This window comes from Saccopteryx bilineata, chromosome 5 (assembly GCF_036850765.1).
Source record: "Saccopteryx bilineata isolate mSacBil1 chromosome 5, mSacBil1_pri_phased_curated, whole genome shotgun sequence".
In the NCBI taxonomy this organism is placed as follows: Eukaryota; Metazoa; Chordata; class Mammalia; order Chiroptera; family Emballonuridae; genus Saccopteryx; species Saccopteryx bilineata.
The window spans coordinates 203915744-203932469 of NC_089494.1; positions in this window are offsets into that span (position 1 = coordinate 203915744).

Genomic DNA, 16726 nt, shown 5'->3' on the forward strand with positions numbered 1-16726 from the left:
ACACACATGCACTCACACATGCACACACATGCATACACATGAACATCCTCTTGGTGTAACAAAAACACAATTAATCTCATTTAAGGGCTAAGGCCAAATGCATTTGTCTTTGCTCTCTATCTGATGAACTCTTCAAGGGCGAGGGCTGTGTCCCTTTATGCTCTGCCAGCCGTCCCTGGCATATTGTAAGCACTCAATAAATAATAATTAATTCAGTCCCTTAATAATCGTGCATTTACTCAATAAATAATAATGATAATGAAATGACTGAAAAGGATCGCAAAACTTGAACAAAGTTATAAATGATGAAAAAATATAAATGGAAGTGTGAACCTAGTTGAGTATAATTTTCCTGGATGCTTACTTAGAACTTGAGCTCTATGAATTTGATATAGATATTTTACACCTTAAATGTTAGGATACTCCTGTCCTTTTAGTTCACATTGTTCCTAATACCTCAGTTATAGATAGATACATTTATATAAACCAGCATGTACATATACATATTCCTATGTATATTTATATACACATAAACACATCTTTTTCTATGCTGGTCTATATATATATATATGCTGGTCTATATATATCACTGACCCTTGACAAGCTTGTGAGGCATACATTTACCTATGTGTGTGCACATGTGTGTGGAGAATCCCCTCCACTTTGGAACAGCATTGACACTGTGGTGACCTATTTGAACCCCAAATCTTCTATGCCCCATGCCCTCAACTATCATAGGTGTTAGCTAATTTTATTACTACCAGATTACTATTTAGCTAATCTTAAATTAATTTGTAATGAGGTATTGAGCTATTAGGAACTTAATGAATTACTTAACTCTTCTAAGGATTATTGATACTTCCCTTTGAAAATATGTTTAGCAGTGTGAATTCTAGACATACTTGTGTTAGAAACAGGGATTATTTTGATGCTACTCAAATTATGGTATATTTACATACTCTTATTACTCAATTTCAGAGGACAAGTGAATGGTAAATTCACACAGTCCTGGCCAGGTACCTCGGTTGGAGCATCCTCTTTATACGCAAAGGGGGTGGGTTCAATCCCTGATTGGGGCACATATAAGAATCAATCAATAAATACATAAATAAGTGGAACAACAAATTGATGTTTCTGTCTCCCTTCCTTTCTCTCTCTTAAAAAAAACAAAAGTAAATATACCCAGTCATTATTCCCAGATATCTACCTTTTTTATCAAACAGATGAAACAAAGTATTAATTGTGCATTGTTTTAATTACTTTTAGGTTGTACAAATATAACTTTATTAAAATTAAACCAATTTTTTAGAAGTCCATTTGGTAAACAGAGCAGCACACTAAAAATCATGTATAGTATTGTAAACCAATTTAAGTTGATATGACCAGAATCATCTTTTAAATTTTCAGTTTATTTTTAACTTGTCTCTCTTATCTGAGACTCATTCATTTGGTTTTTTCCCTTCCATAACTGCAAATAAAATTTAATGGTGTCCACCTCATTCAGGTTCCAGTATGTGCCTCTCAGTAAAATGAATGAATGTCTGCCCTTTCTGAGTTGGTTCCAGAGAGCAACTAAAAAGAGTGAACACCACATTCAAAGAACCATAATTCAGACAAGGCTTTTATTGATGAGAACAATTTTGCTAAAGCATAAAAGCTTTTTAAAGAAGAGGATAATAAAAGAAATACATGTAATAAAGGGGATGAGCCCTTTAGATGACAATGGGGTGATAATAAGCATTTGATGATATGCTTATGAATTATTTTGTTATTTTATTCTAATGGTCTGAAACATCTTAAGAATCATCTAGCTGGATATATGGTATATGGGGATAATAGTTGGCTTACCATTTGACTTTAAAATAAACTTCAAAGTCAGATAACTTTCTGTATTATGTTGATTGTTGAATTATGTACTTTTGAAAGGCATATTTTCATCTGCAAAATATCTTCCAAACATGTTTTAAAAGAATTCTCTTACTCAAAATATAAAAATGTAAAAATAAGCACCTTAGTTTAGTGAAAGAAATTAGTTGACAAATCCACTAATGGAATAATAAGTCTACTCTGCCCCTTTAAAACTCACCTTTGTTTCTAATACCCGAGCCATCACTGAAGATTAAAGACAGATTTAAAGCAGGCTATTTCTCATACTTTACTTGCTCATTAAATGCCAAGATAGTTTTTTACTCAATTATATATCTGCCAATGAAAATGGTGAGCAAAGACAACACCAAGGCCATGTTTTCACTTCGATCATTATTCTCTGGTGAATTACAAGGTTGTGAGCTCTCCTACAACAATTTATACTAACCCAGGCTTCATAAATCTGGTACAGTAGACTGAGTTGCTGAGCTATGTGTTGTGATCATGTCTTTCTACTAACAACATTAGTCACTTGCTCAAGAGGAAGTAGCAGTTCAAGAGTGTTCTGTCTCACGCTTCCATCAGAAAGACATCTTAACTCTTGTTCTTTCCCCTCAGAGGCTTCTAAACTCACTCTTCTCTTTGGTTTTCAAGGTTTAATATATTTTGTATTCCTTATTAGGCAATGTAAAATTGAATAATAAATATACAAATTATATCCTCACAAGAACAATATTATATTGATAAGTCACAATTTCTGAAGATGGTGGTAAATTTTTTTTAAAAAAGTAGATGTATTTGCATGTAAAAAATAATTTTCCATGTCTAGATTCACTCAAAGTTAGAGATGTATTTGAGACAAAATAATTTTTATGTTTGTCCTTATAATGGTCTGCTTCTAACTCATTTTTAAAATGAATAATTTTCTCCTTAACTGAGTCTAACCTTAACCGGAAACCAGCCAACACATCTGTCTCTGAAATGTTCCAGGACAAAGATATTAAAAATGAGTCCAATAGGTTATGCATCTGGCCACCAACATTTTATGTGGAAAAGAAGGAGAACTATGACTAATATACAGGAAATTATGTCATTTGACATTATAGTATAGCAGAGAACAAAAAAAAATTAGGCTGATATGAATGAAATGAAATAAATAAGATTGTTTTAGGTATTATACATTGTAATTACACCATTGTTTTAGTGCATAAACAGGAGCGTACTACATATTTTTACTTAAGAATTACTAAAAGTGAATATATCATACGCCCTTTTACACACTGATTTTTCATTTGCCCTCCTATAACTGTTATTAGATAACTCTTATGGGAGATTTAATTGGTTTATTATGCAAATCAATTTCTAACCAAGTTTTTTATTATTTTAAAAAATAAAATATTTTGTTAAACACTATTTATTCTGGAACTACTGGCTAGTCCATAAAATATTTCTTTTTTTTCCTTTATTCTACAATTTAAAAAGAAACTTTCATGAAGTACTATTGATACTTGTGTAAGGGACATTTGGTTTTAGTTCTTAAGGCAAATATGATGTCATTAAATTTGGGAAAGTGAAGAGTTCTCTGAATTTATTTTTTTCTTACTAGTGTAGAGCACACGTTACACTTTCAGAAAATGTTCCCATCCTTGTTTCCATCATTTGTGATAGTTTTAGAAAGTTGTCTAAATAAAAGTTTAATTGTATACATTTTATCAGACAGACTTCTTTCATATGGCTGGAAGTTTTAATTACTGGATACTATTGATTTGCCAGTTATACTGCATCTGGAACAGGAAGGGAAACTGAATTAACTTTTAAATATATATAAAATGATAATAATTGCCCCCTGCCCTTTGTGCAAAAATCCTCAAGTTTTTATCTCATTTCTGCCACGAACTGGCAGCTTATAAATGCATGGACTCTCTCAGCTTTATCTCTATGATAAAGACCATTTTTTAATACAACAGTAACACGATGGATATAGAACCAGATTGTTGAAAAATTTGTTCGCTACTTATTAAGTCATCTTTAAACCATCTGTACCTGGATTACATTTTGCTTAGAAAAAAATTAAAATGAGTGTGTGGGTAATAAAGACATTTAAAGGAATGTTGGATAATACAAATTTAAAGCACTAAAAAACAAGACCATTGCCAATATTATTTTGTACAAATACATGGCACTATGACAGTAAAACCATTGTATCTATGTTTCTTTTTTATAATGTAAAATAATGCTTACAAATCAGAATAGCGTAAAAACTGTAAAAAAAAAAAAGGAAAAGTATCTCATAATCTTAGAGAGATTTATTCTCACTTAGTTTTTCTGGTCATACAGTACTTTGCATTGAATAAAATTATACAAATTAGGATGTCTGTGGAATCATAATCTATACTGAAGCAAAATATTTTCAAGACACTCTTCTTACACACATGAAAACAATTTAAGTCACACAAAAGAATAATTTAAGAAGTTATTTCTGCCTAACCAGGCAGTGGCGCAGTGGATAGAGTGTCAGACTAGGATGCAAAGGACCCAGGTTCAAAACCATGAGGTCTCCAGCTTGAGTGTGGGCTCATCTGGTTTGAGCAAGGCTCACCAGCTTGAGCCCAAGGTCACTGGCTTGAGTAAGGGGTCACTCAATTTGCTGTAGCCCCCTGGTGAAGGCACATATGAGAAAGCAATCAATGAACAACTAAGGTGCCATAACAAAGAATTGATCTCTCTCCCTTCCTATCTGTCTCTATCTGTTCTGTCTCTGTCACAAAAAAAAAAAAAAAGTTATTTCTAAAAACAGGCGTTTGACAATATTTTTCCTTCTTCATTGTAATCCTGGTTATTTCACACAACTAAACTCAAGGTCCTTGAATATTGAAATATCAGCAGGTTCCTAGGAATATCCCCAGAGAAATTAAATAGTTACATGGAAAAATTGAGACTATGACAGGTATTTTCAGATGTTCATGTAGAAGATTATTTTAGATTTTTTTTCTATATAGAGGATTTAAATGACAAAATAATGAAAGCAACTGTCTCAAGCAATGGATGACAATTATCACAATATCAAGAAAATTGAGTTGATTCATCTTTAAAAATCCAATTCAATTAATTGATAAATACAGAATAAAAAACCTTATTAAAATACTTGAACTACATTTTTCCTGGAAGCTCTTACAATATCATCCACATGCTAAAGAGTTTTATATCTTGACTTTCAGTGTGGTCTGTCTTCTCACTCCAGACTCATGTACCAGCTGCCCCACACCAACTATTTGAATGATTCAGTCACCTTATATTCATCATGTCCAAAAATGAACCTAGTACATTTCCCCCAAACTAGAAAACAAGAGAAGAGAGAAATCCCCTTCCCTTTAAACTCCAAATCCAATCAATAATCAAGTCCTGTCATTGTATTATTTAAATATCTCTTGACTGTTTCACTTCTCTCTGTCCCGTGATGACCCTTTGCATTCAGATCACCACTATCTCTCATCTAAATATGACACAAGAGCTCCTAGCTGGCCTCAGGTCCCTGTTCCCCTCCAATCCACATGGCAGTAAGAGAGGGAAGGATTGGGTGGAAACTAAATGACACTCTGACTTATACTTATCCTTCAGAAAAGTCTCTAAATATTTTCTGTGCTTAAACCACTTTAAATCATTACAGTGACTTTCATGACCTGGTTCTTCCTTTCCTCTTCAGCACCCTCTTTCAAAACCTCCTGCCTTAACCTCAGCACTTCAAATTAACAGAATGCAACTACCCTTCAATACAATACATTATACTCCTCTCTTCTTGAATCAAAGCATGTGGTTTTGCCTTTGCTTGAATATTATGTTCCCACCTTTTGCATTACGCTCTCCAATATGCTTCCAAACTATCTGTGCGTTCCTCATCAGAGGTCCTACCACATAACCTTGAGATTCCTGGCTACTTGTGAAGAACAAGGGTAGGAATTGTGTCTTAGTCATTGTCCCTTGGGCCTATATTTTCTATAATTCTCCCATTTCTCCCATCTATCTGTGCACTTTGTCTCCATCTAGATGGACTATGCACACTTTCCTGAACCTGCCCCTACCATCCTTCCTTTACCCATATGTGACATGAGTTGAGGGTTGGGGAAATGTTTGGCATAAATAAGCACATGGATAAGTAAATGAGCAAATGGCTACAGAGAATACAAGTGCTGTGAAGACTGTAAACTAGGTGTTGAGGTGGAGAATAACTGGGGAAGTCTTTCCAATAAGTTACCACAAGAGGAGAGCTGACAGGGAAGGTAACATGTGAATTGAGATCTAAGGAATGAGAAAAGTGGGAAGAGAATTCTGGGTGGGAGAGATTTGATGAACTTGAGGAGCAAAAGGGAGGCCAAAGTAGCTAGGGCATGGGGAACAGGGCGGGGCTATCTTAGTCTGCCCAGGCTGCCATGACAAAATACATAGCTTAAAGTTCAGGAACTTTGTTTTCTCACAGTCTTGGAGGTGGTAGGCCTGAGATCAGGGAGCCAGCATAATCAAGGTCTGGTGAGAGAGCTTTCTTCCTGACTTGTAGATTATTGCCAGAGGCGGATTTAACGTGGGTACACTGGGCCCCGACTTCTGAAGGGCCCCGCAAAACCCCAACTTTACACTTTTTTCTGATGACACCAAGTTTGGTTTCATATGTGCAATTTTAACATTAATAGTACATAATTTTTTTTACTTATTTAAAAATATGGTTAACATGTATTTTTATTTTCCCTGTTTCTCTCTTTTTTTCAGGGGCCCAGTATTTTCTTCTTTTTTTTTAATATTAATTTATTATTATTTTTTTATTTATTCATTTTAGAGAGGAGAGAGAGAGAGAGAGACAGGGGGGAGGAGCTGGAAGCATCAACTCCCATATGTGCCTTGACCAGGCAAGCCCAGAGTTTCGAACCGGCGACCTCAGCATTTCCAGGTAGACACTCTATCCACTGCGCCACCACAGGTCAGGCCGGGGGCTCAGTATTTTCTTCTGCACCCTGGCCCTCAACCGACCTTAATCTGCCTCTGATTACTGTCCTTCTGCTACGTCTTCACGTGGACTTTCCTTGGTATGTGTGTATGAAGACAAAGATCTCCTTCTTTTCCTTTTCTCATAAGGGAACCATCCTCTTATATTAGAACCCCACCATTATGATATCATTTAAACTTGATTAGTACCCCCTAAGAGTCTTATCTGCAAATACGGTCACATTGAGAGTACACAAATAAGTCCATTTTAGGAATATATAAATGTAGTCCATACCAGAGACATATTATAAAATAAGGTTGGGGAAAAAAGTGGACTATATCATGTAGTGCCTGGTAAGAAATCTGGATTTTATTTAGAGAGCAAAGGGAAAAATGTAAAAATGGAAAAATCTTTCAGCCTCTAGAAAATGTATTCATCCAGTGGACATGTATTAAGCTTTTGTATAAGAGAGGCACTATGCCAAACTCTAAGATTGCAAGGATAAATCAATCATAGACTACTACTGAAGAGCTCATAACTGAGGGAGCACACAGGTCAAAACTAAAGTCATGGAAAAGAAAAGTCTTTTCATGAAAGGGTTTGGGAACAATTTTGACTCCTATCTTGCAGAGTATACAGAATTATTTGGAGATAAATCATACCCTCAATGTAAAAGTGAGAGCTACAAAGATTAGAGAAAAAAACACAAGAGAATATCTACCTGAATTTGGAGAAGGCAAAAAGTTTTTAGACATGGACAATATGTATAATATAATACATTAGTGTTAATTATAACACAAAATACAAGCACAATACAATACATTATAATTATAATACCAATATATTAAATATATTATAATAATTGAAAATTAGATTTTATCAAAACTCAAAACTTTTATTTATGAAAGATATTGTTAAAAATTAAAAAGCAAGTGACAAACTAGAAGAAAATATTCACAATACAGAATTCTGATACAGGACTTGTATCCAGCATGTATTTAAAAAGTCTTTCAACTGAATAATATAAATACAGTTTATAAAAAATAGGGAAACAACCCTGGCTGGTTGGCTCAGCGGTAGAGGGTCGGCCTGGTGTGTGGAAGTCCCAGGTTTGATTCCTGGCCAGGGCACACAAGAGAAGCGCCCATCTGCTTCTCCACCCTTCCCCCTCTCCTTTCTCTCTGTTTCTCTTTTCCCCTCCTGAAGCCAAAGCTCTATTGGATCAAAGTTGGCCGGGGTGCTGAAGACAGCTCCATGGCCTCTGCCTCAGGCACTAGAATGGCTCCAGCCTCAACAAACAATGCCCCAGATTGGCAGAGCATCATCCCCTGGTGGGTGTGCCAGGTGGATCCCAGTCTGGTGCATGCAGGTGTCTGCCTGACTGCCTCCCTGCTTCTGACTTTGGAAAAATACCAAAATAAACAAACAAACAAATAAATAAAGGGGAAACATACTTTACAACAAAAGATGTATGGATTGTCAGTAAACATATGAGAAGATTTTCAACATTATTAGTCATCAGGAAAATGTAATTTAAAATCAGAAAGAGGTGCCACTGCCTCATTAGAATTGCTAAATTAAAAAACAAAACAATTAATACCAAATGTTGGTGATGATGTGTAGCAAGTCAACACTCACACTTCTAGTGGAATTGTAAAATGGCATAACCATTTAGAAAAACAGTTCGGTAGATCCTAATAAAGTTAAGCATATACCTACCATATAACCCAACAATTCTACTCCTTTCTCCTTATCCAAGATATATGGAAACACGTATCCAGTAAAAACTTGAACATGCATGCCCATAATAACTTTGTTCATAGCAGTTAATAATTAGAAACAATGAAATGTTCATCAACATAAGAATAAATGTCAACTTGAAGAAAAAAAATATTCAGTAATAACATGGACACATGCAACATCATAGATGAATCACAAAAATATTATATTGAGCAGAAAAAAACCCACAAAAAAATACAGTGGGTTATATTCATAGAAAGTTGAAGTGCAAGCAAAACTAACCTTTAGTGATGAATACATTGAAACACAGTTCCAGGGAGGGTCAGGTGGGCAGGGAAGTACTGACTGGACAGGGAACCTTCAGGGATGAATGAAATCATCTGTATCTTGATTGAGCAATGGTTACACAGGTGTGTCGTTTGTCAAAATTTATAAAAATTGGCCCTGGCCGGTTGGCTCAGCGGTAGAGCCTCAGCCTGGCCTGTGGGGGACCCGGGTTCGATTCCTGGCCAGGGCACATAGGAGAAGCGCCCATTTGCTTCTCCATCCCCCCCCCTCCTTCCTCTCTGTCTCTCTCTTCCCCTCCCGCAGCCAACGCTCCATTGGAGCAAAGATGGCCCGGGCGCTGGGGATGGCTCCTTGGCCTCTGGCCCAGGCGCTAGAGTGGCTCTGGTCGCGGCAGAGCGACGCCCCAGAGGGGCAGAGCATCGCCCCATGGTGGGCAGAGCATCGCCCCTGGTGGGCGTGCCGGGTGGATCCTGGTCGGGCGCATGCAGGAGTCTGTCTGTGTCTCCCCATTTCTAGCTTCAGAAAAATACAACAACAACAAAAAATAATAATAAAATAAAAAATAAATAAATAAATAATTTATCAAACTCTACCCATAGCTCTGTACATTCTACTATATGTAAAATGCATAAAAAACTAAAATAAACCTATTAGTAAAATGTGATGAGTAATAAGAGGGAGATGCAAAGAAAGAAATAACGATGCTCCTGAATCTGACTATAGTGTGGATGGACCAGGGATAAATTTTGTAATTTAATCTTACTTATCTGGGAACCCATGTTGGGTTCCCAGACAGAGAAGATCAAACTCACTTGACAATAGTATTTCACTCCATCAGGTGCGTGGACCAATCTCAATGGCTTCATACTTTTTTATTCTTCCTACCTGTTAAATCCAAACAAATACTCCAATAACTATTAGGAGATTGTGATCTTAAGAAGAAGGTAGATTGAAACTCTTGACAAGATATGAATCTTCCCATTAGGAGAACCCATTCTATTTCTCAGGTCGAGTTTGAGCAGTGCTAGAAGTGTGGAGAATCTTTTATTTTGGAGCTTGTTTCTGTTGTTATTCTATTGCAGCCTGAGGGTGGGAACCTCCAGGGCACAGGGCAAGCCTCATCTGTTCAGTCTCAATATTAAGGGAAGGGTGATTCAGCTTTTGTCTATTTGGGAAGGGTGGGAATATCATTTTTTTTTGTGCTTACTTGTTAACTTTAAGTACAATCAGAAGGCCAGTGGTTGAATGCTAGCTTTATATTTAAGAACAGAATAAGACAAATTAAAATTAATAAGTCTAAGACAATGGATTAAAACATTTACATCTTTCTCTAGAATGATGCTATAACAATAAAGATTAACTGCACAGACCTGAATAAATAATTTGAATTCCTTGACACCTACTTATACTTCTTTTAAAGGACTTTTAACATCTACTTGTTTCCCTAACATGCTTCCCCTTCAATTGCCAATCACTCTTAACGGTGGCAATCACACATACTTTAGGTGTAGCATTCAAAATCTTGAGACCTTGTTACTCTTCTTGTAGTCAATTTAATGTTAAGTTTCCCTAAGCCTTATTTTCCTTATCTTTAAAACCAAGAAACACTTTAAGATCTTTTCCTACAGACCATTTTATTTTCTATATTATAATATGCTGTGCCCATATTTTTTAAGTTTAAAAATCTACAGAAGTATAAATAATATGGATTCATTATTTCATGTATTCATGTTTTTTCATTCTACAAATATTTATTGACAACATGCTATGTGCCAGGTACTGTGTTGACGTGGATTCAACCAAGATAAATAAGACATGGTCTCTGCCCTCCAGGAATAATCCATGCAAAGAATTGAATAAATCTATATTAAAGGCTAATAAAATTATCACTGGTGGCGAACTTCCCAGAGGTGACAGATGACAACTGCTCTCTTTCATCACAAATGTACAAAACGTCCTTTTACTTCACAAACCAAAAGGCATATATCATTCTAGTAGTGTTTCTACCTCTGTTTGGCTTCTTCAGAATAAGGAACAGTTTTTTTTTTAAATTTCTTCTTTTTTTTTGGCACACATATGAATAATACAGTTGACACCCAATAGCCGGTTTATACTCCCTGCTGTCCATCCAAAGCTCCATTGCCCAAAATAAAGGTGCTGTGGAGGTGGAGAACCCAATTTCCATTCTAAGTTTCACACAGTGGGTTTCAGTCAATTAAATTTTCTGTTCCTAAGATACAGTTGCTTATGGAGGCAAGTAGCACCCACAGTTTTTGGAAATAATGATCTTGGAGGAACTGTCTTCCCCCAATTCCTGCTGAGACCCTGGTCAGGGATTCTGCTCCATTGCTGCAGGGGTGTCATAAAGCAGATTTCATTTCCTTTTCCGGGCATCAACTTCTTCTTTTTACCTGTGTCCTCCCAGCAGCACAACAAACATCTTGGAGGGGGGAAACAACATGTTTGTCGTTCTTTTTATCCTCACTAATGCATTGGAACTCGGCCATCTGGTTGCCTTTTGGGTAAATCCATTTTATAACAAGATTTTTTTGTGTGTGAGTGAGATTCAGTAATTAAACCCCTTTGGATAGAGTTCAAGATGGACCTGCCTTATGCTGAATTTTGCTTTATAGCAAACTGTTAGTCACAAGTGCCAGTGAATTCATAAATCAGGATGAGAAATTGCTTAGAGATTTCGGAATATTGACCATATTCTCTCAAGTTTTCTTTGACTTTAGGTTTGTTCTTCAGAGATGAACAAGGTGAGAATGTGCTTAGATTTCAGTCCTCCTCCCCCCAGGAACATTACTAAGATTGTTATCAGCCATCATTATCCTAAATCTAATCCCCTGAAATGTTCAAATTAAGACAGCAGTCTTAATGTTGTTACTGAAAAAGTAGAGACACCATAATTGACTTGTCTATTCACTCATCCATTCAATAAATATACTAAATACTAGGGTGTAGATTCAGAAATAACTAGAAAAACTTGTTAGCTCGGCTTCATCATAACATGATTCATTAGACACCCAATATTCCTTTCTTGTTGTCATTGTTATGTGAGGGCTTCAAACATCAAAGTATGATTTGAAATATTGTCTGAGAAGAATTTATTTCTTTTGACCAAATTGCCTTGCCATCTCTTAAATTCAAAAAGAATAAACCAATATAAAATGTGGTTCAAAGTAAATTGCCCAGTCATGTTTTTCTTGATATCTGGGTGGGAAAATGTCAGCTTCTTGCCTACTTGTGCTCCAAATTTCTTTCACCATGAGTCATGGAAAGTTAATGTTGAGTTTGAAAATTTTCTTTTGGTCACTGATTCAGATAAAAATATCTTTGTAAAACAACATCAATTTGATTTGACTCTCACTGTTTGTACTCACTGTCTGATTGGTGAGATGGGCCATCTCTCAACATGCCTACGTGTTTTCTTAGCTATGATCTAATTATAAGGTCATTCATATCAGTAGCTTTGAGAGCTTGATTGTCAAGCAAAGCAACCCCCTGTGACACAATTTAGTTTTATGTCAAACTAAATTGTTTGAATCTTTTAAATAGATTACTTTTATGTCAAACTGAATTGTTTGAACCTTTTAAATGGGCTTGGAACCTCTCCTCGGTAACAAGAATAGCTTGCCCTCGGAGGAGTAGGCTATTTGAATTCTGGCATTTTCCCGGCTTGGACATAGATTTACTTTCTTTTTAAAGCACCTGTTAATGTGAGGTCTAGCACCTTTGAGTAGAGATAGAATGTTTCTGAATTCCTGAAAATTTGTCAGATAATAACAGACTTCAGAAAGTAAGTGGTGACTTTGGCTTCTCTGTTGACTGACACAAACCACACCCCCAGGAATGGGCAGCTGACTGTAATTAAAGAGGAATATGCTATATGGTTCTATGTCTTGAGTCTGCAAGGACTAAAGGGTAATTCAGTATGTTTAAGGGCACAGGATCCATTGTTGGAATTACATTTGGGACCACACTTGGGAAAGGTTTCTTACACTGAGGTTTTTAAAAGATGCTTATACAACTGTCGTTCTCTTTAAAACCTAATGGAAAACAACTTTATCATGAGATTTTTAAAGCATTTTCAGTTCTGGTTGGATCCCAGACTCTAAGATAAAATATCTAAGTAGAAGCCAAGATATGCTGCCATCAAAGCATGTTTCCTGAGAGGCAAATTACCACAGGTGCTAAAACCTGACAAGAGCTCACTGAGTTTAGATAAAATTAAAAAATACTTAATTACAATGTTGTAAAATGTATTTTTATCACACATTCTTGTGAACACCATAACATGAGTATTTCAAAGAATTATCAAACTAATTTTGTGTTCACAGGATTTTTGTGTGGTAGTGATTTTTTGGCTTGTGGTTATGTTCTTGGCCACAGTGAAATGCTCTCGGCATAATGTATGGATATTGGAAGGGACTGAAAGGCATACTGATGAGTTTCACAACTTTCTAACTGAAAACCTTCTTTATTAGTGAGCGGTAAGCTCCAAAGATTCCCCTGCTCAGAGTGATATCCTGAAAACATGCTTCCTCTCGTTGGGTTAAGACAACTCTTGCAGACTTATGCGCCTAATGTTAATGTCTTGGTTTTGCAGTGATGACTGAACTGATAAAGTTTAAGTGAACAGAGTAACAAACTCAGTGGTTATTTGGAACTGAAGATATAAAATGTGCGTTAACAAGATCGCTTATGATAGTCAAATTAGTGACCAAAGCAATAGAATGTGTCACTGTGTAAATTAATTACTCAGTTTTCCAAGAGTCAAGCCAGTGGTTAAGCACCACAAGGGAATGCAGGTGGGGTTCCAGAAAAAGAACCAAAGGAGACATTTTTCCTCTTGCAGAGCTGGCAGAAGTTACAGTGGCCCCTTGTCTATCGCTGGGGTTATGTTCCAGAACTCCACCCCACCCGAGCCCAGTGAGAAGCAAAAATCCGCAAAGTAGCAACCTTCTATTTATTTTATTATTTATATATATTTTAAGGCTGTGGTCACTGAGACAGTCAGCGCCCAGGATACAAAACACAGTGCTCTGGTTAGTCACCTCCCATCCATCAGCCAATAGTGTGCCCTGTACAGTCTCACATGAACAAACTAGTTCAAGTGGAAGCAGCTGTAGCTGCGTTTTCCGTATGTGCGAGTCTTTGTCTTCTCACCTGCAGTATGCTACACATTTTATTTTGTTTTAATATTATTTTAATATGTTTTAATTAATATATTTTATATTTTTTAATATTGTTTTCAATATTTTTGGCTAGAAAATGTATATTTTACTGCAAAAATAATTAAAATGTAAATATATAAAAATATCTATATAACAGCAAAATCCCACAATACAGAGAAAAATCCATGATACAAAATTATATCTATACAATTTAAAAATCCGCAATACAGTGAGATCGCAAAAAGTGAACCACGATATGGTGAGGGATGACTATATGCCATTGCAAGCAGCCTCCAGGCGGTTGAAACAATTCTTTTGCAGATTTGCAACAATTCTGCAAAAGACGATTGCTGTTTATACCTGTTAAAAACGCATAGAGATCTATAAAAGGAAAGAGCCGATGTCAAACAAAAGACATTGGCAGGATGTAGCCACCTGCATGCAGATCACTGCCCCTGCCTAGAGAACATGGTCCCCCAAGGCTGGGTTTCTTCTACCCCAAATCTTTTTGCAATCTTTTCTTTACTCCTTTAAAAAAAGATTTCCTGGTCTTCTTGCTGAGACCTTTAAATGTAAAATCACAAATACATATTTATAAGTTCTAGAAAACTTATTTGTATTCTGTCTTTAATAATTTCCTCTTTGACTTAAAAATGTTTTTCTAAAATAACTGTAAGTTAGATGTTCTTCTCCTTGATTGATTCTACCCCTTTTTTTTGTCTTTTAGTGTTACTTTATGAGTCAATTCTTCAACTTTGTTTTACAGTATTCCCATTAATTGTTTATATTTCTTCTCTCATATTTTTTAAGTTTAAAAAACATTCTCTCATTTTCTAAATATTTCCCATTTCTGTTACCCTGTTCTTATTACATGGCTATGAACCCTCTCCTTACCCTTCTGAAAATATTAGTTATTTTGGCCTCTCTCTTTTATGTTAGAATTTTTTTTCTCAAATGTCAGGTTTCTCTTTATATTAGAGAGATAAGATGTATTCCTGTTCTCAGAAGTATGAAAGATTAGACATTCTCAATGTTCCTCTCAATGAAAATAAAAATATAAATAAAATTGATATAAAATTTTAACTAACTGCACTTTGGGCCTGCGTAAAAGAAAGTGTGCAAAGATCAAAACCAAAGTGAAGGAGGAACCTATGAAGGTAAGGCATGCCCATGCCTGTTACCCTGAAGGAGTCTAAAGGGGGAGAAAGACACTGACGGAGATTTCTGAATGACTGAAAAACTACTTTTTGGAAACATCTTTAAAAATATTTTGCCTGACCAGGTGGTGGCGCAGTGAAGAGAGCATCGGACTGGGACATGGAGGACCCAGGTTCGAAACCCCGAGGTCGCCAGTTTGAGCCCGGGCTTATCTGGTTTGAGCAAGGTTCACCAGCTTGGACCCAAGATCACTGGCTTGAGCAAGGGGTTACTTGGTCTGCTGAAGGCCCATGGTCAAGGCACATATGAGAAAGCGATCAATGAACAACTAAGGTGTTGCAACAAAGAATTGATGCTTCTCATCACTCTCCCTTCCAGTCTGTTTGTTCCTCTCTCTGTCACACACACAAAAAAATTATGTAATTTTTCATTAACTTAAATTTGTATTTATAGCATAAAGTTTTTTTTCCCCAAAATTATACCAGTGTGTAAAGTTATGAGAAGCAGATGGATGGAGTGGAAATTATAGTAGAGGGGCAAATATCAACAGAATACTTAGTGGTTAGAATTTTGGAGACTTTTGGTCTACTGAGAGCAAAGGAAAACTTTGAACCATTTATCAACAGAAATTGAGTGAACTAAGAAATATTTCTTTTGCTCTTCCTCCACCTAAAACTCTTCTTAGGAGTAAATAGAGTTAAGCTTTTCATAAGTAATAGCTTCTCTCATTTTCTAATTTGAATATGTGATGTTTCAATATGGATTTTTTTTTTTTCATTTTTCTGAAGCTGGAAACAGGGAGAGACAGTCAGACAGACTCCCGCATGCGCCCGACTGGGATCCACCCGGCACGCCCACCAGGGGCGATGCTCTGCCCACCAGGGGGCGATGCTCTGCCCATCCTGGGCGTCGCCATGTTGCGACCAGAGCCACTCTAGCACCTGGGGCAGAGGTCACAGAGCCATCCCCAGCGCCCGGGGCCATCTTTGCTCCAATGGAGCCTTGGCTGCGGGAGGGGAAGAGAGAGACAGAGAGGAAAGCGCGGCGGAGGGGTGGAGAAGCAAATGGGCGCTTCTCCTGTGTGCCCTGGCCGGGAATCGAACCCGGGTCCTCCGCACGCTAGGCTGACGCTCTACCGCTGAGCCAACCGGCCAGGGCGGATTTTTTTTTTTTTTGGTTTTAAATTAATAATCCTGAGACAATTCTTTACTGAATGTTAAATCAAAACTTCTCTCTAATACTTGCTAAGACCTATCTTAGTAATTGACCATTTCATACTTTACAATTGGGGTAACATGACTAAAGCAGGAAACTTCTTTCCCTCATTTAAGTAAGTCCCTATTACATTTTTCTTATAATAATTTTTAAACAAAATTTAAAATATTTTATTTCACAAATGAGCCAAGAAAAAGAAATTATTTCTCATCTGTCAAGTGTAAAAGAAGAATGATAATCTAACACTGAGAGTCTTTACAATAGTGTCTACATTAAAAAGTATTTCAGAATTATAAGAGTTTTG